Source organism: Monomorium pharaonis, chromosome 7 (assembly GCF_013373865.1).
Source record: "Monomorium pharaonis isolate MP-MQ-018 chromosome 7, ASM1337386v2, whole genome shotgun sequence".
Taxonomy (NCBI): domain Eukaryota; kingdom Metazoa; phylum Arthropoda; class Insecta; order Hymenoptera; family Formicidae; genus Monomorium; species Monomorium pharaonis.
In genome coordinates, this window is record NC_050473.1 from 10,525,435 (window position 1) to 10,541,842 (window position 16,408).

At 32.7% G+C, this 16,408-nt stretch overlaps 1 long non-coding RNA gene across 1 annotated transcript; it reads right to left on the reverse strand.

Annotated features, from left to right (window-relative positions):
* Positions 1-1,610: 1,610 nt before the first annotated feature.
* Positions 1,611-16,267, reverse strand: LOC118646574. Its single transcript, XR_004964098.1, has 3 exons — positions 14,657-16,267; positions 3,957-4,666; positions 1,611-3,660 (listed from the first exon to the last, which is right to left on the reverse strand). It is a non-coding gene; the product is annotated as an uncharacterized LOC118646574 (long non-coding RNA).
* Positions 16,268-16,408: the final 141 nt, after the last annotated feature.

Genomic DNA, 16,408 nt, shown 5'->3' on the forward strand with positions numbered 1-16,408 from the left:
CGCACGCGTAATTGAAAAAAAATGTGTGTGTGTGTGTGTGTATATATATACATATATATGTATTTATGCCACAGAATTTATTACTAACTTTGAATTTAATCTAAAAAAAAATTTTTTTAATAGTTTATAATTTGATACATTATTTATTTTTTAAGACTTTTCTTGTTTCATAAATATTACTTTTTCTGTTAAATATTACTTTTGCATTTTATTTTACCATTATTTTTAAACGACAAATAGTTTACTTATTTTCTTTTATTTTGTTACAAAGGATAGAAATCGTACTCTTCTTCATGAATTTTGTACTCTAATCCAGATTAATCAATGCAGAAAGTACACATTAGAAGCGATTACAAATACCTCTTGATCGTGCCAAATATATGCTCTAGTCTTTACGTTTAAGATTTCGAGTATTATAGTTTTTCAATAAAATAAGTGAGATACGCGATATATATATGCAACGCGTTTAAAATAATTCTAGAGATCTATCTAGCTTTTAATTAAATATTTTTGAATAATTAAATTATATACTTTGTGTGACTACATGGCCAACATACCTCGATGTTTAGTTTACCAATAATCAAGAAAAGATCACTTAAAGAAACTTTAGTTGATTATAGGAAGGCAATATTTTTATGCGGAAATTGAAATACTTTTTTTACTGAAAACGATATTTGTGCTATGCATATAGTACGATGTGATTGTTTCATGAAATAATATAAAGCCAACCAGAAATATTTATTTTTTATGATGCATCTCATAAATTATATGTTATAGATTGAAATTACCTATTTTACAATACTGACGCGCGATTATAATTCTTCTTATTTGTAAAACGTGTAATATGTAATATAATAATCGTTATTCCTTAATTATATTTTTTAATTTTGCAATTTGCTCGATACGTACAATTTTTACATGCATAAGTAATTCTAAATTATTTTAAATTTCTTAATCTTTTATCTATTGATTTGTTAAAAGCCTGACTAATGACAAGTTCCATTTTTTATTAATAAATTTTTATAAATAAATATAGGATAAATGAGATTCACACACACACATACTAAACTGTACGAAACAATTGTATTACTCGTTTTAATAATGTAAAATTATTTTTTAATTTATTTTTTTAGAAATGCAGTTATATTATTTAAGAATTCAAAAATCAATTGTCATTGCAAATTTAATCTGTATTGCAATGTTTTTTTTTTTTTAGAATTTAGTTGAAGCAAACGAGTTTTTGGTGTTTATATTACAGTTCATTTATATACAAAAAAATGTTACATATAATTTACATCTGAATTATTCATAATTGGTTAACTATGTAATACATTAATATTTTTCTAAATAAAATTTCATGTAGATTTGTAATTAAAGATAGAATGTTTAATTCTTCAACGAAATTATAAAAATTGAAAATATTTTTATTTTATTTTCTAAATTTACAATTAATTTTATTGTTATGCAATAATATTAATTTAAATTTGTTGATATTTTTTTTGTTAAGCAATGGTTTGAAGTTAATATTTACATATCTCTCACATCAGGTAAATAACAAAAAAAATGTTTTTGCTTAAATTAATTTTTCTTCTCTAATGCAGGATTTTTTAAAACATGTCATAAGACTATTTTTATTGCTATAAGAATATTAAAAATATAACAAACGATATAATATTTTAATTATGCATTGAAAATATTGGTTACAAAAGTATTTGCTGCGACAAAAATACAGAAAAATGGACAGATGTAATAAATAATCTAGGAAAAAATGTTTATATCAAGAATCAAATTATAGATCAAATTATATCAGAGCCGATCTAATTTTATCAATTAATTTGTAATATAATGATATAATTTGATCTGTTTTGATAAGAAGATTTTTTACCGGATAAGTTACATGTAATAGAATTTATAATTGGACGTAATTGTGTAAGAGGAAACTTCTTTCATAAGTTATGGATACATATATAAAAAATCAAGACTTTTAAAACTAATGAACTGATTATCTCTTGCACAACCACACGGAAAGAATTTTCTCTTAAAAATTATTTTGAAAATCGTGGTAATTGTGAGACAACGTAAATCTTGAAGAATTTTACTATACTTTTAACAAAATTTGGGAAAGTTTTAGTAAATTTTGTTAAAAGCATAGTAAAATTTACTAAAATTTTGGTAAATTTTGTTAAAGGTATAGTAAAATACTTCGAAGTTCACGTTGCCTCACAATTGCCACGATTTTCAGGCTAATTTTTAAAAGAAAATTGTCTCCGTGCACTGTCGATTTTTCTTATACATCAACAAAATATGCTGATTGACCAGAAGTCACTAGCCTAGGGAAACGCGCAACCTATCTACTATAAAATGAGAAAGAAATTACAAATCAATTTCATAAAAATATGTACGAAATAAATTGACTTTTTATGAACAATTAATTACTTTTGTCAATTTACTACTCTCCAATCCTCCCACGACAATACCAGTTGGATCTCTTCGAGTATATCATTTAAGGTTGGTATTTGCGTACTTTTAATACATTTATATATAAATATAAATTTTATTTATAATATTCATACGTCTTTTTCTAACTCGATAATGCTTTGGAAGCACTTTTCATCTTTCATAGAATTAAGATAAAATATTCCAAACGACTGCCTTTACGATTTATGCCAAAATATACAAAGACGAGAACAATCCCTAAGATCAATGACGATGGAAGAAAAATAATTTCTTAACAATTGAGACCTGAGAGCGATCCGTTCACTCAAAAGTATTCGCGGGCACTATGTAAAATAAAAAATTTTTAATGAGCGTTCCCGCGTTTTGTGCCGAAATGTAAAACTAATATCAGTAGGAAAAAATTTACTTGTTTGACGTTTGAGGTCGGAAAACTCTCTGATTACTCCAAAGTATTCGTAGGGATACTTTTCTCGAAACTTTTAAACATTTTTGCAAAAGTGGTTTGATTCAGTTGCTTTATACAGTAGTCCTGCTTCTATTACGCATATTAATCGTGTTTTATGCAATAACACTTTACCAAAAAAAATTAAAAAATTGTAGACGTAACACAAAAACGATCCAGAAATTGCATACATTATCTACGGACCTTTGTGAACATTGATTACCTTCAAGATGAACATTTTATGCACATTGATTTAAATATATAAGTAATTATTAAATTCTCTCTCTCTCTCTCTCTCTCTCTCTCTCTCTCTCTCTCTCTCTCTCTCTCTCTCTCTCTCTCTCTCTCTCTCTCTTTGTATGACGTACCTGTGCCAGCATAATCTCAAGCACAATACTACACCAAATTTGGAAATAAAATGCAAATGAAAATTTGAATAATAAAATGCAAGTTCAAGATTAAATATTTTTCATAATTCTGTAAATGAGGAAGAGAAATGCAACTTTAAGATAACGAGAAAGGATTCCTTCTCGCGCGATCAACTTGGCGCGTCACGATCAACATGTCGCGTGTCGCGCGATCGCGCTATGCCCTGAGATGTACATTGTAATTCGCTCGACCGAATATTAAGACACGCGTTTGAACGAATTACGACGCAAAGTCAACATATGTCACACTTACTAGTTGTGTTAAAAAAAATCGTCACTCACCGATCCGATGCGCAACGAGCGGAGTTATGCGGCCACGAAGCTTCGATGATACTGTAACACACAAACATAAGATTCAAATTAAAACAGTGCTTAAAATAATAAATATTTTTGAAAATTTTACGCGCACATTAAACTTTTAAAATTCGACTTTGAAACACATATGCATATGCACACATGTAAGCATATATATTTAGTAATATTATTTTTTGAAAAAGATCATTACAAAAATAAATGTGTAATAAATAAAATGTTATATACATTTTCTTTCTTTTTTAAAATATTTTTCAACTTTGTTTCGATAAAACCGAATAAATAATAAAAACCGTTTGTATAAATAAAAATTTTACCCCGAGGTTGCTCCGCTGATGCCCGATGCCCTTCCTGGACCTCCTCCTCCTCTCAGAACACGCAGTCCTTCCTTCCGTCGTCACGAGACACTCGCGGAAAACACTCGCGATTACATATGTTACAAACGCGCGAGGACTAATTAACTAATCTGACTAATCAAAAGTCTTTCGCGCGACATACTAATGCGTCACTCCACGTTTATAACCCCACGATGATTTCCAGTTCGGAGAATGCTCCGTGGAATCAACACCTTGAGCCGACGAGTACAGAACACACGGTAACTAACACGAGCAAACGTCAAGCACCGCGCAGAAGACACAAAATTACAATCGTATTAAGATCGTAATCAAGAATTCTTACTGCCGTCGATCGTTTGCCGATGATTAGAACGTGTATCTCAATTAGACCGACAACCGTGACAGCGCCTTTGCGTCCCATTACCAGGTTTTTTAGGTGCGTCATCGGTCGTCGATCACTTCTATGAGCGTCCTATACTGTCGATACTTCGAAAGTGCGACCCGGAAAGAGCGGTTTACTCGAACTAAGAGTTCATTCGAATGGGAATTATGTCGAAAAGTCCTTTTAGTCCTATTGTTTGAACGGCACTCCCGAAACAAACGCGCGACGCGACGAACCGGCTGCGATTCGTTTATTTTCATTTAAATCGGACGAGATTATATCGATTTATGATGCATCATTGACTCTTTATCTAGAAAAAAATGAGTTACACGTTAAAAATATAAACTACCGTATTATGTCACCTTGTACCCAGAAAATTATCCAATAAACAATTTTTTACATAAAAATATGTAATTATGTACACATATGTTTATATTAATTACTCTTTTTCTAAAATTTCTGTTTAATATAAAAAATAATAGTCATTCTAAAAAGACAAAAATTAATAGAATGATAATCTTTGCATTGTTTCTTTTACAAAATTAAGTAAAAAATGAGGAAAAATTGTCCATGAATAAACAAACATACATTCTCTAAATCATAAGTATATATAATTATACATGGACACATTTTTTCATTTCTTTATTTTTGTAAAAGAAACAATGAAAAAATGATCTTGTTAATAATTCTTGTCATTTCAGTATGATGGTCATTTTTTTACATCAAACAGAAGTTTTACAAAGGAAGTAATCAATAAAATCATACATGAACATAATTCATATACAATTATATACATTTATACATGTTTTAATAAAAATGACAAAAAATTTTACCGGGTAACGCGAACATTACAATCGAGTATATAATTACTCAAAAATGCGAGAAAAACCATTCAATATAAGTAATAAATAAAAGAGATTAGTGTGAGTAATATAATAATTAATGAAATTGTTATAGATAATCATAATGAAGATATTATTTGAGGAATAAAAAAGAATATATAAATGAGTTATATTATTTTAAATCGACATTTTAATGTTATTGTAATTAACTAATTCTTTATTGGTAATTAAAAATAGGTGCATTCTATTATATATTGATTTAAAAAATCAATGCTTGCATTTTAGCCATTTAATAAAATTAAATAGGTAGGGGGTATTAATTATTATTTAGAAAATATAATAGTCAGTTTTTAAAGTTACTAAAAGTAGTAGTTTCTAAATCTAAAACAATAAATCTGTGATTTGTTCCGCAGATTTCTAACCATAGAAGATTTCAGAATGATTAATTAAGCAGATTTATTTGATTTAATTATTCTGGTGTTGAATCTATTGTAGGAAGCGAATTTGCGAGCAAAGCGTTAACGTTTATTTTGATATTTTCGTGTGTGTCCTCGGTCGCGACGAACCATGTGAAATGTGAAACGCCGATTCGAATATCGGAGCCAGTCATCGGAAGCCCGTCAAGCGATCGACACGCGACAGTAACGACGGTAGTTATACTAAATTATAACTGAATCTGTTCATTTTAGAATAAAGCTATTTTTTATACTCCATTTGCGCTGTTCTCTCTCCAATGAACCCACATCATTTCATCATTCCTATAACGTAAAATTGGGGGCTCAGCCGGGATCTGGCGAGAATGTTCGGGTAGTGAGTGAGATGTGCGAATACTTTTAATTAGACAACGAGTGACGACGAGAAAAGAACGAACGAGGCAGGTGATCGGAATTTTGAGGACGACGACGAAGAAGACAGTTATGTGAAAGACAGCAAAGAAGACAAAGAAGATAAAATTATAAAAGTTAGAGCACGTTATAAAATCCTGTGTAATCTTGCCGCGTAACAAACAGTTTGGAATTTTCGAAGTCGAACAAGAACGTGCGTTGTGTATATTGAAATCGAATGGTTGATCGCAAACGTTGTTGCGTGTCTATGTTAGAAATGACTCGACCTCCCGCACTGTCGAAAAAAATTAGTATAACCGCTGCAGCTGATCTTCTGAACTATTTTACCGGTGACTACGAAACCTTCGAAACATGGGAGAAACAAGTGAGGTTTCTCAGAGCTACGTATAGGTTGGACGACGACTTGACGAGGATTTTGATCGGTTCGAGACTCAAAGGGCGAGCTATGGAGTGGTTTCACTCGAAACCGGAGTACATCTGCATGACAGCGGACGAACTTCTCACCGAGCTGAGAAGTATGTTTTATCATCGACCCGACAGGATTGCGCTGTGACATCAATTTGAAAGACGAGTATGGAAGAAAAACGAATCATTTCACGATTACGTACGCGAAAAATTAATAATGGCGAATCGCATTAGCATGTGATGATAGCATTGTCGATGTACCGGACCTGGATCTTCGGAATATGGCTCGAATCCAGCGATTTTCGACGAGGGACGAGATTCTGCAGGCCTTCAGCGAGATTACTCTGAGTGATAGAGGCGGTGCAACTGACAACGTGAAGGTCGGCGAGAAGAGGGACAGTGTCAAACGTAAAGGTGGCAAGTATATCAGAACGGATGCGAGCGTGAAAACTGAAAAAAGCCGCGAATAGGGAGAGCGTAATATTATTAAGCGTTGTTACAATTGCGGGTCGAAAGAAACGTGAGAACGAAAGACTAAGCGTGCCCAGATAAAGCTCAGGGCCAAAAATGTTTTCGGTGTAACGAATACGGTCATATCGCGCGAGATTGTTCCGCAAAAATAAATTTTACGTCAGCGAATAGTTGTGCGGTAGATCCACCGAAATGGCGAAAGAAAACTAAAGATGTACTAATTAATGATACTTCGGTTAGCGCGATTATCGATACGGGTAGCGACATCACGATCATGCGTGCGGACGAATACATAAGAATCGGCGCGCCACGGTTTGAGAGCATCGCAACACCGTTCCGCGGTGTCGGCACTGAGAAGAATGCGACGTTGGGATGTTTCGGGGCAAAGCTTACAGTTGATTGAAATTCGTTTGAGATTTTAATTAATGTCGTTTCGGGCCTCCTAAGGGGAAAATTGCTGATTGGTAGAGATTTCCTCAATGAAGTTGAACGAAATATGAAGCGTGGAAGGACCGTCATAAAGCTATTGGCTAACGACGGCTTTCGCGGGGGTTTGTCGCGTGGACGTGGGTGTCAGTCGCGAGGTCGATGGCGTTGAGTTGTCTCACGTGCAGAACGATGCTCACAGGCGAACGTTGCAATATCTTGTAGACCGATATAAACCCGATCCAACACACGAAGTTGATGTAAAAATGAAACTTATTCTAAAAGACGACGAATCAGTTTATCAGAAGGCGCGGAGATTATCGGTTGTCGAAAGAGTTGAAGTAAATGCGCAAATAGACGAGTGGCTGAAAGACGGAATCGTGCAGCCATCCGTTTCTGAGTACGCGAGTCCGGTTGTATTACTTCTTTCCTCCCTCATCCCTTCATCCCTGCCTCTTTCTATCTTTTTATATCCTTCCTTCTTTTCTTTAATTTCTATGATTCTATAACTTTCAACATTATAATTACTGAAATCAGAAGTAATTTAAATTATGCATGCCGCTGGCTTTACGCTGCTCGCTTGACAGTTGCTTTGCACGTCTTACCATATATTCTCGCTTTTTAACAGACTGACGATGTCTTGACAGACGAGAATGGACAGTGCACCGCGGAGAAAAGCAACGATGAGGAACCGGAAGTCTGCGAGGTGCCCTTTCACGGTCAACTTAACTACCTGCTCTGCGATTCGCTAATCCTGAACAGCGTGGAAGCAAACGTGATTCAGAAAAATTCCAAGTCCTGCCAACAATTTCGTTGCGACGGCTGCGGTAGATCATACACGCGAGTTGACAGTCTGAAACGTCATCAGCAGAAGTGCGATGAGTTTCTAGCATCGTTCCAAGATCGGCAGGAGACACTAGAGAGGCTTCAGCAGCAGGGATATTATTGTAATCAGTGCAGCAAATCCTACAGAAGGCTAGATACTTTACGTCGGCATCAGCGACAAGTATGTGGCGACAAAGAGAGCAACAATTCTTCAAAAATAAATAAGACGAGCTTATAAGTCATAAAACCGATTGTGATATCGGTCAACTTTAGAGAATAAAAAAATAGAACGTCTGTTGTAATAAGATAAAATAATGCGATTTTGCGAACGAAACTTTGAATTGATATTTGCTAAAATTATAAAATACAAATGTCTGGTAATTTAAACAGTTACACTGATCTAGTATACCAATGACTGATGTTTTCATAATCGAATTATAGCGGATCATTAATTGCGCGAAATTGATATCGCGCTTCATTAAAAACGTGAAACAATTCAACAGAGTGAGTGGGAGAGAAAGAGAGAGAGAGAGAGAGAGAGAGAGAGAGAGAGAGAAATTCTATATGTTTTATTGTATACAATCGATGTAAGATCAAAATAATGTTAGTTACATATACAGATGTGAATTACGTATACGTACATACTGTATTTGATGTATTTTATTTTATGTATTCTACTTTTATATTTCTATGTACGCATAATTAGTTAAGTTTCTTTTTACAAAAACACTAAAAATCACGAATATGTACACATGAAAACAAAGATTGTAGAATTTAGTTTCTTTTGAAATAATCGCGACAAAAACTGTGTAACAGATAAATGATTATTTGAATGTCAAGACGACACATAACGCCGCTTTTTTTGTGTGCTTCGATCTCAAGCGTAAAATAACTATTATAAAAAGCTCGATTACAAAGTGAAATGCTATTGATTAAATTGAATAAATCAAAAATATCATTCATATAACTTCTGAACAGATTCTTCTTACAACCGTAGAAAATTAATATGGAACTTGTTCCACAATTTCGAATCCTAATTTTACAGACCAAGTTGCTAAAGCATGCCGTTCCTGATATCGTTTGCATGCCGTTTATTCGTACTTAGCCTCGCTCTCAAATTAAATAGCAGCGACGCGATACGATCTTCTTGTAACTTCGACCCTATATTAAGCGGATTCGAACGTTATCTAATCTCCGGCGCTCTGTTTTCTTGCCGTAGGAGTGGATCAACCAGAGGAGTACGATGCCTTATGGATGCTAGAGCGGAAGGCTTGCAGCATCGGTCAGGATAACCAGGAGTCCCGTCCGTTTCCGAGTAAATTGTACCCGCCGTCGAAGATGCATAAGTCTTTAGGGGCCAATAGCGATCCGAACGTTCAGGCGTACGGCGGGGACTCATACATGTCAATGATACAAACCCACTATATTTGCACTGATTGCGGCAAGAAATACAAATGGCTAGACAACTTGAAGAGGCATCAGAGAGTGGACTGCGGCAACAAGGAGAGACAATTCGCTTGTCACGTTTGTGATCGAAAATTCAAGTATCGATATGAATTACGAAACCATATCACCGCACATCACGGCGGATGATTTTTTTCCCGTAGATATGGTTTTGAAAATTAAAAGAGGAATAAAAGAATGTGATCTAAAACTTTGTGACTGGTGGCGATGCCACTTAAAATATTTGTAATCGAAATTTATCAGCAATAAGTTGATAGTGATTTTTCAAACAATGGCATTTGCTCTCGAGAATAGTTTTGATTTATAAATTAGGTATCACTAAACAAATATTAGAAATTAATTATCTATCAATGTTACGAAAACAACTGATCTCTGCCCTTTCTATTGCATTAATAGATAATTAAATACATCTGTATAAATAATTATTGAAAATTATTTATTTTAAATTTTAAGAAATTTATTATTTACGATAAAATATAAGATTCTGTTTAATTTCTATTTCTAAAAATTGCAAAACAATTAATTGTTTCATCGTACTTTGACATTGTTTAATATACGTTAGTGATATTATATGTTAATTGTTAATTATTATATATTAAAAGTTGGTCTAAATAAATAAAAATAAAAATTATGAATATAAAAAAATATTCTTTTACTTCTTATAATATTTTTCACGAAGATTACACTTTAAAAACTTTATCATGTTTTCCAAGGTTTATGCATATTATAGTATATCATATTTTAACTTATTTATTATTTTTATTATAGCATCTTCGTATATCTAATATCGATATATCTTATTTATATCTCATCATACTTATAAACACTTTATAATCGAACACACAAAACTGATATTTAATTAATTAAATTATTTTTATTAATTAAAGAAGGAAAATTATATTATCTAATTATTAAATATTTTATCAACTAAGCATAATGTATTACTATATACTTCTTTGTATATAGTAAAGTTACCTAACTTGTTATGTCATAAATGAGCAAACAATTAGCTGAAACTTTGATATATAATTACAAGCCTCCCAAAGAATATGCAAAATAGAATGTACTTGTATAAAAATACATAAGATAAACATATTTTAATACGTATGACGTATCAAAAGAACATTAAGTAGATTAGTTTTATAGCGTTTTCGACCGGTTTTGGATTAATCGCTCCGGAAGTATGATTAATGACGTTATAAAGCCAATCATAGCCATTTTTCTGAAGAATGGAATAACTGTGATTGGCTGGTTCTTGAAAAATAAGAACCTGAGATGGATTAACCCAACTTTTGCCCGAAAATGCCATTAAATAGTTTCAATCTCAACTGCCAAGTTACAGTGCTTACATGGAATTTTTATTAAGATAAAATCCCCGAATTTAGTTTCTGTTTTACAAAATGATAACAGAATAAGTAAAAATTAGTAAACGAAATCTTTTTTGTTGATTGCGAGATGTATACAAAAATTTATGCTGCGTACTTCCATCGCACGTTGAATATATAATGTATTCTTATTGTTTTCTTTCCAACGAATGTTTCAGTTTCTAAGCGATTGAAGGATGCGGGGCCGCCGTTTCTTTGTCGGCAATGTGGCCGCACTTACTCAAACAAGTACACCCTGAAGAGGCATTTACGTCTCGAATGCGGCGTCGTACCCAGATTTCAGTGCGGGAACTGCAGAAAGCGATTCAAGCACCGTCACCATCTGCGGAACCACCTGAGAATTCATTTCCCTAAACAACGGCTAATTAAAGAGACGCGTAACTAAAATCACCTAATTAAAAAAACTGCTCGTACCTAACAACTTCTTATCCGCGGTTTCTTTAATTATTTGTTTGGTTGTACGTGCGTTTATCGAGTTAATTATTTACCAGTCGGTTAAGGTAATGTACAATCTGCAATCCTTTAAGTACCAAAAGGTACTGAAAGCAATTATTTACTTTTGCGCTGTAAGCTTGTTTAACGAAATGATGCAATTTTAGAAACATTGCTTTTGACTCTTTAAACACGGAAGGGCATGTATATTTACTATACATATAGTAATATGTAAAGAAATGAGTATAAACGAATTAATGTTAAATCCAGATTTTGCAGTATTAACAAATTGCAACATTACTTTGTTGTATTATCTCTAAATATTATTTTGCAAAGCGTTAATGACCAAGCTATGAATCATCAACATGTTAAATGAATTCAAAGTACCTAAATTCTATTATGAGGTTCACGCTAATACTAGAAATATAATTAAGCCGATTTGAGAAATACCATAGATACCAAACACCAATAGTGCAAAGAAGAAAGCGTCATTAAGAACTTTACGGTATGCATACTTAAATATTACTATTAGATTTTATAATAATTATTTAGTTTATAGTAACAGAACCACTTTTTGAAAACGCTATGGGTACTGCGGAACGATAACACAGATGTAAATGAAGAATAGCTTCGAAATTACTGTTTCAATGTTCGTGACGTGTGATTGTCCAACTCGTGCCAAAGGAGAACTATAGTAATTTATAAAGCAAGTTTTGTAACAGTGCGACACAGTGTCCAGATACTTAAATGCAAATGCTCATCATAACAGCCACACTTAGAAACAAATGTCCGATACAACGAGCTGCATCACGATACATCCGTAAAGAGCGAAACCAAAAATCGCCTCTTTCACCACCTTTGAATTCCGACTTGAATTCGATAAACAATAGTTATGTATAAGACAATAATCTCTTAGAAGTTTCAGATTGTGCTTATATATAACTATTGTTTAGTATCAAATTCAAATCGGAATTCAAGAATGGGCGAAAGAGGCAATTTTTGGCCTGTTTTTGGCCTCGCTCTTTATTATACATATAATAAAGACATTTACTGAATGTACATAAAAACCAATGGCCATAATTAAATCCGTCTCTACTTTTGAAAGAAAAACTCCGTGTAATAAACAAATGTAAAGAAATTGGTCCAATTATAAAGTTATTATAGAGAGTAACAAAATTCATGCAAACGATTGTAAGATGATCTGCTTTTATCTTTCATATACGTGTATGTACACACACACACGCGCGCGCGCACGCGTAATTGAAAAAAATGCGTGTGTGTGTGTGTATACATATATATATATTTATGCCACAGAATTTATTACTAACTTTGAATTTAATCTAAAAAAAAAATTTGATAGTTTATAATTTGATACATTATTTATTTTTTAAGAATTTTTTAAGAATTCTTGTTTCATAAATATTACTTTTTCTGTTAAATATTACTTTTGCATTTTTATTTTACCATTATTTTTTAACGACAAATACTTTACCTATTTTCTTTCATTTTGTTACATGTAAAGGACATGTAATCGTACTCTTTCCCATGAATTTTGTACTCTAAGCCAGATTAATCAATGCAGAAAGTTGCACATTAGAAAGAGATTGCAAATACCTCTTGACTCGTGCCAAATATACGCTCTTTTTCTTTACGTTTAAGATTTCGAGAATTATAGTTTTTCAATAAAATAAGTGAGATACGCGATATATGTGTAACGCGTTTATAATAATTCTAGAGATCTATCTAGCTTTTAATTAAATATTTTTGAATAATTAAATTATATACTTTGTGTGACTACATGGCCAATATACCTCGATTTAGTTTACCAATAATCAAGAAAAGATCACTTAAAGAAACTTTAGTTGATTATAGAAAGGCAATATTTTTATGCGGAAATTGAAATACTTTTTTTATTGAAAACGATATTTGTGTTATGCATATAGTACGATGTTATAGTTCCAAAAAATAATATAAAGCCAACAAGAAATATTTATAGTTAGTTTTTTATAATGCATCTCATAAATTATATGTTATAGATTGAAATTACCTATTACAATACTAACGCGCGATTATAATTTTTCTTATTTGTAAAACGCATGTGTAATATATAATATAATAATCGTTATTCTTTAATTATATTTTTTAATTTTGCAATTTGCTTGATACGTACAATTTTTACATGCATAAGTAATTATAAATTATTCTAAATTTTTTAATCTTTTATCTATTGGTTTGTTAAAAACTTGACTAATGACAAGTTCCATTTTTTATTAATAAATTTTTATGAATAAGTATAGGATAAAAGAGATTCACACATACTAAACTGTACAAAACAACTGTATTACTCGTTTTAATAATATAAAATTATTTTTTAATTCATTTTTTGAGAAAAACGGAGTCAGTTGTCATTACAAATTTAATCTGTATTGCATTTTTTTTTTTTTTTAAGCAAACGAGTTTTTGGTGTTTATGTTACAGTTCATTTATATACAAAAAATGTTACATATAACTTATATCTGAATTATTCACAATTGGTTAACTATGTAATACATTAATATTTTTCTAAATAAAATTTCATGTAGATTTGTAATTAAAGATAGAATGTTGAAAACTTCAACGAAATTATAAAAATAAAAAATATTATTTTTATCTTATTTTTTAAATTTACAATTAATTTTATTGTTATGTAATATTAATTTTAATTTGTAATTGATATTTTGTCTGCTAAGCAATGATTTAAAATAAAAAAAATTTTTTAATAAAAAAAATTTTTTTGCTCAAATTAATTTTTATTCTCTAATGCAGGATTTTTTAAAACATATCATAAGAATATTTTGTATTTACATTGTTATTGCTATAAGAATATTAAAAATGTAATAAACGATATAATATTTTAATTATGCATTGAAAATATTGGTTACGAAAGTATTTGCTACGACGATAATACAGAAAAATGGACAGATGTAATAACCCAGGAAAAAATGTTTATATTAAAAATCAAATTATAGATCAAATTATGTCAGAGCTGATCTAATTTTATCAATTAATTTGTAAATGATATAATTTGATCTGTTTTGATAAAAACATTTTTTGCGGGCTAAGTTACATGTAATATAATTTATAATTGGACGTAATTGTGTAAGGCATTCGAACAAATTATAATGTAAAGTAGATATATGTTACACTTACCAAATGTTTTGCGTACCTACTTACTAAATGATTCGCGATGCCATCTCGTTTCGAAGTCGATTTATTCTGCGTTTGTCGCGTTCTGAAAGTAATACGCTAATTAAAATGGCATGAAACGGCTTCGTCTCTTTTGCTCGATCAACTTCAAGCAAGTGACGTCGCATCGCACGATTACATACGCCAAAAGTAACGCCGCGGTACGCCGAGTCTTTTTGCAGCATCGTGCAAAGAGAATAGCTAGCGGCACTATGTTACAAAAAGATTCGATACTGGCATCCCTAAGTACGCGTCTCTACATGTCGATGATTGCCCATACGAATAATCAATGATGCGACGACTGTCTTTTTCCGATATTACGAGTAACGCGTATTGTCCAATATATGGAAAATGCATAAACGTATTAAGTAATATTGGGAATTCGATTCAAGTTATGATATTTGACTTACCCCGTAAATATGGCGCGACATTTGCCCCGCGGAGCCAGTCCATGTCAGACTTGCCGTGATCTGCAAATGAGAAAGGAATGCGATTAATATGGCGATGGCGGAGAGATTCCTTCCCGCGCGATCGACTTCGCGTATCACGATTGACATGTCGTTACGAGTCGCGATCTCCGCTTGAACAAGTGTTTGACAGATACACGTTCGAATGAATTACAACGCAAGGTTGATACGTGTTATATTTACCAATTAAGAGATTCGCGATGCCACTTGTTCCGGAGCCGATCCACCTTGCGTCCGTTACGTTCTAACAGCGATACACGAAAAGGTGGAGTGAAACGGCTTCGTCACTCTCGCGCGGTCAACTTCACGCGTCAAAAGTGACGCCGCGTCGCGCGGTCAACTTCACGCGCCGAAAGCAACGCCACGCCGCGCGGAGGTGCGTTCCAAAATTCAACCTTGGTTACTATATCGCGTTCCAAAATTACTAATATGGAGAATTGATTACCAATGGTAGGAGTATAATGTCGTTCCAAAACGTCATAGTTAGTTGACCACGAAGGTAACTTTCTTTACCTCATAAAATTGAGAGGTTATTATGGTTACCCAACCTCAGATAATTCATATCGCTTCTACATGGGGTAACCTCTGGGGTTACCCAAGGTTAATTTTGGAACGCACCCCGGTAGGTACGCCGAATCTTTTTGCAGCATCCTTGCTGCCAGCCATCCTCTCCGTGCAGCACGATGGTGCAAAAGATTCGATATTGACGTTGCTGGGTACGCGTCCTTACATGCCGATTGCCCACACGAATAATCGATAATGCGACGATTATTTTTCTCCGATATTGCATGTAATGCGTATTGTCCAATGTGTGAAAAATGCATGAGCGCAATGTTAAGACAGGGAACTTGGCCCAAGTTACGATGCAGATTTGACTTACCGAGTAGATATGGTGCGACATTTGCCCTGGCACCGGTCAACATAATTAACGTTCTCACCTTATGCGATTTTCTTGTTCGCCTGATCTAGTTAGCTGCATCATTAAAATAAGTAGCAAGATTAAGGGTATGTTGTAACATACGTCAATTACGGAAAGGCTGAATAAATTAATACATGCGGAGTTCGTTTCACTTTTTAAAAGTTGTCGCTGCAAACGCAAGTCCTGCAATTAAGATATCTCGATCCCTTGTTGGTTAATAGCAACTGTGTTTGTATCACGACTTTAGAATGAAACGACGAAGTCGTTTAAATTCTTCTTTTAAAAATCTTACACTGTTATGCAAAATAATTTTTTTTATCTATTATCTGCACTCACATTTTATATT